The sequence below is a fragment of the Hippopotamus amphibius genome, chromosome 11 (genome assembly GCF_030028045.1).
Source record: "Hippopotamus amphibius kiboko isolate mHipAmp2 chromosome 11, mHipAmp2.hap2, whole genome shotgun sequence".
NCBI lineage: Eukaryota > Metazoa > Chordata > Mammalia > Artiodactyla > Hippopotamidae > Hippopotamus > Hippopotamus amphibius.
Genome location: NC_080196.1, coordinates 68862742 through 68871782, shown reverse-complemented (window position 1 = coordinate 68871782; position 9041 = coordinate 68862742). Strand labels below are relative to the sequence as shown.

General features: G+C 32.6%; 1 pseudogene; it reads left to right on the top strand.

Moving 5' to 3' along the window:
• Positions 1–1780: 1780 nt before the first annotated feature.
• Positions 1781–2456, top strand: LOC130830919 (AP-3 complex subunit sigma-1-like; annotated as a pseudogene).
• Positions 2457–9041: the final 6585 nt, after the last annotated feature.

The following is a 9041-nucleotide window of genomic DNA, read 5'->3' as shown; positions in this document are numbered from 1 at the left end:
AAGTTAATATCATTAAAACACTGAAATGTATTAAATTTACAAAACTGGCTTAGAAAACTAAACAAACACAATTTAAATATAAGTTATTTACAAGAAAAAAAATTTAAAACATAAATATATAGGAAGGTTAAAAGTTAAAGAATTGAAAAAAATAAGCTGATGAAATACATTAATTGTCAGAGACAGACTTTAGAATAAGATGAATATCAAAAGAGTCTCCAGATAATGAGAAACTGTTCAACTCACTTGCAAGATATAATAATTCCAAACTCTTAATAGCAAATAACCTAATTTTATAATACATGGATTACATAGAAGCAGGACTTCTCTAATCCAATTTTAGTAGGAATTGGGCAATCCAAGAACGTGCTGGAATATTTGAGCCAAATTCTCAAAAGCTAATGGGTGAAATAAATAAAAATGACATTACAAACAAAGAAAATTTGAATTGAACAATTCACGTGCCAAATTTATTGGAAAAATTTTTGGATGATATTGGAATACAACATTCAAGAATTGGAGAACATATTCTTCAAAAGCAAACAGAATATCTATGAAAATTCACATTGCACCAGATACTATAACACATCAAATTACATTTCTTAAACTTTGGGTCATATAGACCACATTTCTGACCAAAATGCAATTAAGGCAGATATCAATAGCAATGCCAATAATAAAAACTAGAAAACTTCATGTGATTGGAAATTAGTAAAAGTGGTCAATATTAATAAGGCAAAGAAGTAATTATCATAAAACTAGAAATTAGTTTCTTTTAATAAGTGTGTTCCACTAAAGTACAAAGTACATAAGAATAAATTCATTATTAGAAAGAAAAAAGTAACAATTTAACATTATTAAAGTAGGCAACAAACCAGTCTTAATTTCATTCCTCACTTTATAAAGATGCCCACAGCCAAACTTTATGTACTTTTAAATATTACTTATTTAGAGCAAACTATTTTATTAAATGAGGCTTTAGGAAAAAAAATACTGAACTCATAAATTTAAGGAAATAAACTTTACTACCAAAATCTTAGTATTAAAAAAGAGACATTAGTCTATCTTTAACTCTATCCATGTATCCATTTATCTATCAATCATCTAACCCACTTATAATTACAAACATAAATAGTTACTATTATTAGTAAAAATATAGTCAATAAAGTTATCAGATAAAATTCATCACTATACTAAAAGGATAACACACAATAACAAGTAGATTTTACTTGGGAAATTCATGGAGGGGGTTAATAAAAAAAAGTAACACATAGAATAAAAGCGCATGAAAATATATTGGAAATTTTTGTTGTAGGATGTTACTGTAGGGTGTAATTTGGAATGGTTCATGGATGTTAATTTCAGGGAAATAGAAATGGGAGGACCAAACAAAAAAAAGTGGCGGGGGGGTGAAAACACACAAAGAAACAAACATCACTTTGAATATAAAGAGATACATATTTATATTCTAACAAATCTTATGTACTTATAAAGTGATATGGATGTGTGTATGAATAAAGTATTTGAATAAATAATTAAATAAAAGGAAAACAATTTCAGGAAATAAAATCTGTAAGATTTGTAGACACTAATTCTGTATTAAATTTACAACTAAATGATGTCCCAAAGTTTGTACTGATTTCTTGATCCAAAAAATCTCATTGAGGTGTGTGCTGGATGGGGCGGGTGGGGAAAGATCGCCAGCAAGATCCTGAGGTGAGGCTCGTGTGCCTGCCCCCACCCTGGCTCCCAGCTCCCACCATGTCATCCTGGCTCAGCCATGATCAAGGCATTCTTCATCTTTAACAGCCACGGGAAGCCGCGGCTCTCCAAGTTCTACCAGCCTTACAGCTAAGATACACAACAGCAAATCATTAGGGAGACATTCCATTTAGTATCTAAGAGAGATGAAAATGTTTGTAATTTCCGAGAAGGAGGATTATTAATTGGAGGATCTGACAACAAACTGATTTATAGATATTATGCAAAATTATATTTTGTCTTCTGTGTGGATTCTTCAGAAAGTGAACTTGGCATTTGAGATCTAATTCAAGTGTTTGTGGAAACATTAGACAAGTGTTTTGAAAACGTCTGTGAACTGGATTTAATTTTCCATGTAGACAAGGTTCACAATATTCTTGCACAAATGGTGACGGGGGGAATGATATTGGAGACCAACATGAATAAGACTGTTACACAAATTGATGCAAAATAAACTGGAGAAATCGGAGCCAGGCTTAGCGGGAGCTCTAGTCTGTGCTGCATCAGCTGTAAAGAATATGAATCTTCCTGAGATCCCAAGAAATATTAACATTGGTGACATCAGCATAAAAGTGCCAAACCTGCCCTCTTTTAATGAAAAATTAAAACGGCCACTCCCAGGTAAAATCCAGGGGGAAAAGTCATCTAAGTTTACCATGCAGTTGTTTACCAAAAATAGAGGAGGAGCGTATTAACTTTTGCTCTTGAAAAGTGTTTGGGACATTTCTTTAAATTATGTACAACCCAAAATGTTGGTGTTTTATATGGATCATAAGTGCAGCATTCCTTAATTCTTTCTGTTATTTGTCACAATTGTTAATTAAAGAACAAAGTATGCATTGCATGAAAACATTATGACTTTTTTCTCTTAGTTCAAATAAACTCCAAGGTAACTGGAAAAAGAAATCCCATTGAGGTTAATTTCATGCTGATAAATACAACTATTCAAGTTGTAATCAAGATTATCTATTGAAAAACCAAAATCCATTATTATTTATATGAAATATGAGACTTTTAGGAGATTGATTCAAGATAAAACCCCAGAAAAACAACTAAATGAAGTGGAGATAGGCAAACAACCAGAAAAAGAATTCAGAATAATGATAGTGAAGATGATCCAAGACACTGGAAAAAGAATGGAGGCAAAGATCAAGAAGATGCAAGAAATGTTTAACAAAGACCTAGAAGAATTAAAGAGCAAACAGAGATAAGCAATACAATAAATGAAATGAAAAATACACTGGAAGGAATGAATAGCAGAAAACTGAGGCAGAAGAATGGATCAGTGACCTGGAAAAGAGAATGGTGGAAATCACTGCCATGGAACAGGATAAAGAAAAAAAAATGAAAAGAAATGAAGACAGCCTAAGAGACCTTTGGGACAACATTAAAGGCACCAACATTTGCATTATAGGGGTTCCAGAAGGAGAAGAGAAAGAGAAAGGACCCAAGAAAATATTGGAAGAGATTATAGTTGAAAACTCCCTAACATGGGAAAGGAAATAGTTGACCAAGGCCAGGAAGTGCAGAGAGTCCCAGGCAGGATAAACCCAAGGATAAACACAGCAAGACACATAGTAATTAAATTGACAACAGTTAAAGACAAAGAAAAGCTATTAAAAGCAACAAGGGAAAAACAACAAATAACATACAAGAGAATTCCCATAAGGTTAACAGGTGATCTCTCACCAGAATCTCTGCAAACCAGAAGGAAGTGGCACGATATATTTAAAGTGATGACAGGGAAGAAGCTACAACAAAAAATATTCTACCCAGCAAGGATCTCATTGCAATTTGACAGAGAAATCAAAAGCTTTACAGACAAGCAAAAGCTAAGAGAATTCAGCACCACCAAACCTGCTCTACAACAAATGCTAAAGAAACTTCTCTAAGTGGGAAACACAAGACAAGAGAAGGACCTACAAAAACAAACCTAAAACAATTAAGAAAATGGTAATAGGAACATACATATCGATAATTACCTTAAATGTGAATGGATTAAGTGCTCCAACCAAAAGACACAGACTGGTTGAATGGATACAAAAACAAGACCCATATATATGCTGTCCACAAGAGACCCACTTCAGATCCAGGGACACATACAGAGTGAAAAGGAGGATATGGAAAATGATATTCCATGCAAATGGAAATCAAAAGAAAGCTGGAGTAGCAATAATCATATCAGACAAATTAGACTTTAAAATAAAGAATGTTAAAGAGACAAGGAAGGACATTACATAATGATCAAGGGATCAATTCAAGAAGAAGATATAACAATTATAAATATATATGAACCCAACATTGGAGCCCCTCAATATATAAGGCAAATGCTAACAGCTATAAAGAGGAAATCAACAGTAACACAATAATTGCGGGGGACATTAACACCTCACTTACACCAATGGACATATCAACCAGACAGAAAATTAATAAGGAAACACAAACTTTAAATGACACAATAAACCAGATAGATTTAATTGATATTTATAGGACATTCCATCCAAAAACAGCAGATTACACTTTCTTCTCAAGTGCACATGGAACATTCTCTAGGATAGGTCACATCTTAGATCAGAAATCAAACCTTGGTAAATTTAAGAAAACTGAAATTGTATCAAGCATCTTTTTGACCACAACTTTATTAGATTAGAAATCAATTAGAGGAAAAAAAAAGCTAGAAACACAAATATGGAAGCTAAACAATATGCTACTAAATAACCAAGAGATCACTGAAGAAATCAAAGAGGAAATCAAAAAATACCTAGAGACAAATGGCAATGAAAATACAATGATCCAAAACCTATGGGATGCGGCAAAAGCAGTTCCAAGAGGGACGTTAATAGCAATGCAATCCTACTTCAAGAAACAAGAAAAATGTCAAATAAATAATCTAACATTACACCTAAAGAAACTAGAGAAAGAAGAACAAACAAAACCCGAAGTTAGTAGAAGGAAAGAAGTCATAAAGATCAGAACAGAAATAAATGAAATAGAAACAAAGAAAACAATAGCAAAGACCAATAAAACTAAAAGCTGTTCTTTGAGAAGATAAACAAAATTGATACACCTTTAGCCAGGCTTCTTCAAGAAGAAGAGGGAGAGAACTCAAATCAATAAAATTAGAAATGAAACAGGAGACATTGCAATGGACACCGCAGATAAAAAGCATCATAAGAGACTACTACAAGCAACTATATGCCAATAAAATGGACAACCTGGAAGAAATGGACAAATTCTTAGAAAGGTATAAGCTTCCAAGACTGAACTAGGAAGAAATAGAAAATATGAACAGAACAATCACAAGTAATGAAATTGAAACTGTGATTTAAAATCTTCTAAAAAAACAAAAGTCCAGGACTAGATGGCTTCATAGGTGAATTCTATCAAACATTTAGAGAAGAGCTAAAACCCATCCTTCCCAAGCTCTTCCAAAGAATTGCAGAGGAAGAAACAATCCCAAACTCATCCTACAAGGCCACCATCACTCTGATACTGAAATCAGACAACTATGTCACAAAAAAAGAAAATTACAGACCAATATCACTAATGAATATAAATGCAAAAATCCTCAACAAAATACTAGCCAACAGAATCCAACAACACATTAAAAGGATCATACACCATGATCAAGTGGGATCTATCCCAGGGATGGAAGGATTCTCCAATATATGCAAATCAATCAATGTGATACACCATATTAACAAATTGAAGGATAAATCCATATGATCATCTTAATAGATGCAGAAAAAGCTTTTGACAAAATCAACACCCATTTATAATAAAAACTCTCCAGAAGATGGGCAGAGAGGGAACCTACCTCAACATAAAAAAGTCCATATAGGACAAACCCACAGTAAACATCATTCTCAATGGTGAAAAACTGAAAGTATTTCCACTAAGATCAGTAAAAAGACAAGGATGTCCCTTTTGCCACTATCATTCCATATAGTTTTAGAAGTCCTAGCCATGGCAATCAGAGAAAAAAATAAATAAAAGGCATACAAATTGGAAATGAAGAAGTAAAACTGTCACTGTTTGTAGATGACATGATATCATACATAGAAAATCCTAAAGATGCCACCAGAAAACTACTAAAGCTAATCAATGAATTTGGTAAAGTTGCAGAATACAAAATTAACACACAGGAATCTCTTGCATTCCTATACACTATCAACAAAAGATCAGAAAGAGAAATTAGGAAACAATCCCATTCACCATTGCAACAATAAAATAAATATCAAGGAATAAACCTAACTACAGAGGTAAAAGACCTGTATTCAGAAAATTATAAGACAGTGATGAAAGAAATCAAAGATGACACAAACAGGTGGAGAAATATACCATGTTCTTGGATTGGAAGACTCAATATCGTGAAAATGTGTATACTATGCAAAGCAATCTACAGATTCATTGCAATCCATATCAAATTACTGACAGTTTTCTACAGATCTAGAACAAAAAATCTTAAAATCTTTAAAGACCCCGAATAACCAAAGCAATCTTGAGGAAAAAACAAAACAAAACGAAACAAACAAGCAAATAAAAAAACAGAACTGGAGGAATCAGACTCTCTGACTTCAGACTATACTACAAAGCTACAGTAATCAAGACAATATGATACTGGCACAAAAACAGAAATACAGGTCAATGGAACATGATAGAAAGCCCAGAGATAAACCCACACAGCTATTGTCAACTAATCTATGACAAAGGAGGCAAGCATATGCAATGGAGAAAATATGGTCTCTTCAGTAAGTGGTGCTGGGAAAACTGGACGGCTACAATTACAACACTCCCTAACACCATATATAGAAATAAACTCAAAATGGATTAAAGACCTAAATGTAAAACTCTTAGAGGAAAATATAGGAAGAACACTCTATAACATAAACCACAGCAAGATCTTTTTCGACCCATCTCCTAGAGTAATGCAAATAAAAACAAAAATAAACAAATGGGACCTAATGAAACTTAAAAGCTTTTGCACAGCAAAGGAAACCATAAACAAGACTAGAAGACAACCCTCAGAATGGGAGAAGATATTTGCAAACAAACTAACTGACAAAGGATTAATCTCCAAAATATACAAAAAACTCATGCTGCTCAATATAAAAATAAATAAATAAACAACCCAATCAAAAAATGGGCAGAAGACCTAGATAGAAATTTCTCCAAAGAAGACAGACAGATGGCCAACAAACACATGAAAATATGCTCAACACTGCTAGTTATTAGAGAAATGCACATCAAAACTACAATGAGGTATCACTTCACACTAGTTAGAATGGGCATCATAAAAAATATCTACAAACAATAAATGCTGAAGAGGGTGTGGAGAAAAGGGAAGCCTCTTGAAATGTTGGTGGAAATGTAAATTGATACAGCCACTATGGATAACAGTATGGAAGTTCCTTAAAAAACTAAGACTAGAACTACCATATGAGCCAGCAATCCCACTACAGGACATATACCCAGAGAAAACTGTAATTCAAAAAGACACATGCACCCCAATATTCATTGCAGCACTATTAACAATAGCCAGGACATGGAAGAACCTAAATGTCCATCAACAAATGAATGGATAAGGAAGATGTGGTACATATATACAATGGAATATTATTTAGCCATAAAAAGGAATGAAATTGGGTCATTTGTAGAGATGTGGGTGGACCTAGAGACTGTCATACAGTAAAGTAAGTCAGAAAGAGAATATGGTATATTAATGCATATGTGTGGAATCTAGAAAAATGGTACAGAACAAATGTATGGACACCACAGGGGGAAAGCAGGCAGGGGGAATGGCTTTTAAAAAATTAAAAATAAATAAAAATTAAAAAACAGACACATTTAAAAAATAAAATACAAATAAAAAAAGAAATATGAGGCTTTTAGTGTATATTCTAATTATACTACATATACTGAACTCTTATGTCCTATTTAAACAGAACAAATATCTACTAAATAAGGTGCAATATTCATTGACAGAAAGTTTACTATGTTTAAGACAGAAACTATAGGACAAAAATCTCTGTAATGTAAAATCTTTGCCACATAAAAGATCTGTTAGCCTTTCAGAATGTTAGTTTATTTTTCTCATGTATGAAAGAGGGATATTTGTTTTCTTTATTAATATGCATACTAATATTTTATTGTCATATGAAAAGAAATTGGTAGTGCTGAAGTGTGACTCTTAGTTCCCAGAAAATATTTTGCCATACATTCAATTAATTCTTTTAAAATAAAAATAGTTGCATTTTTAAAAAATGAAGACTATTTTTAAAAGCACACAAATTCATGTGTTTAAAAAAGGGGATATTTGTAAAGTCACATTTGTAGTAAGAACAAAACAATACATGAAAATATGTGCTATACACTAAGATGAAAACAGAAATTGCCATTTTATTAAAATATCAAAAAATTGAGATAAGAGCCTTCTGGAGTGGACTCATCTTTATCAAGTTCAGACTGAATTTTATACAGGGTTCACTAAATCTAGTTTTTAATATATTTAACATCTTAAAAATTAAAACTATTGACTTTTATTAAGTAGTAAGTGTCGTCCCCAAAGAATCAAAATGGGAACAAAACTGCCTACATATATAAAATTGGGAATGATGTAAAGTAAGCCAAGTTCTTCAGGAAGATGTATTCTATAATATTGGCAAGTTGGCATATTGCGGATATAATACACATATACACAGAATGCATATGTATTATATATAACATATATAGTCACTCTATAGGAGGACAACTGAAAGCACACACACTGAACACAAAATGTGTTGTGTGCCAATAGCAGAGCAATATTTAAGACTACTGGAGTCAGGGAGAAAAATGGAAATCAGCAGCAAATGAGCATGCAATCCATAAAGATGTTAGAATAGACAATCAACGCTTCCCTTGATCTGTCATCCTGAGATGCATTGATGCACTCTTCCTTCAATCAGCCACTGCTACTCCATTTAATTATCCAATAGTATCCCTAAATATCTGAATTAACATCCACCAATAACCCTCGGAATGGTAACTTTTTTTTAAACTCTACCATCATGTATGTACACTTCAGAGCACATTTATTCGTAGTAAAAGTTTATTTATAAAATAGAGAAAATAATACAAATATCTCTTGAGTATTAAATTAAACAGTGTTACAATTAGCCCAGCACTACCATGCAAATGATAGTAATACATTAATTCCCTATACCTCTGATTTTATTTTTAGTAGTGGCTAGGTGGCTTTTATTAGCACAAGTATATAGTACAAGATACATGACAATTGT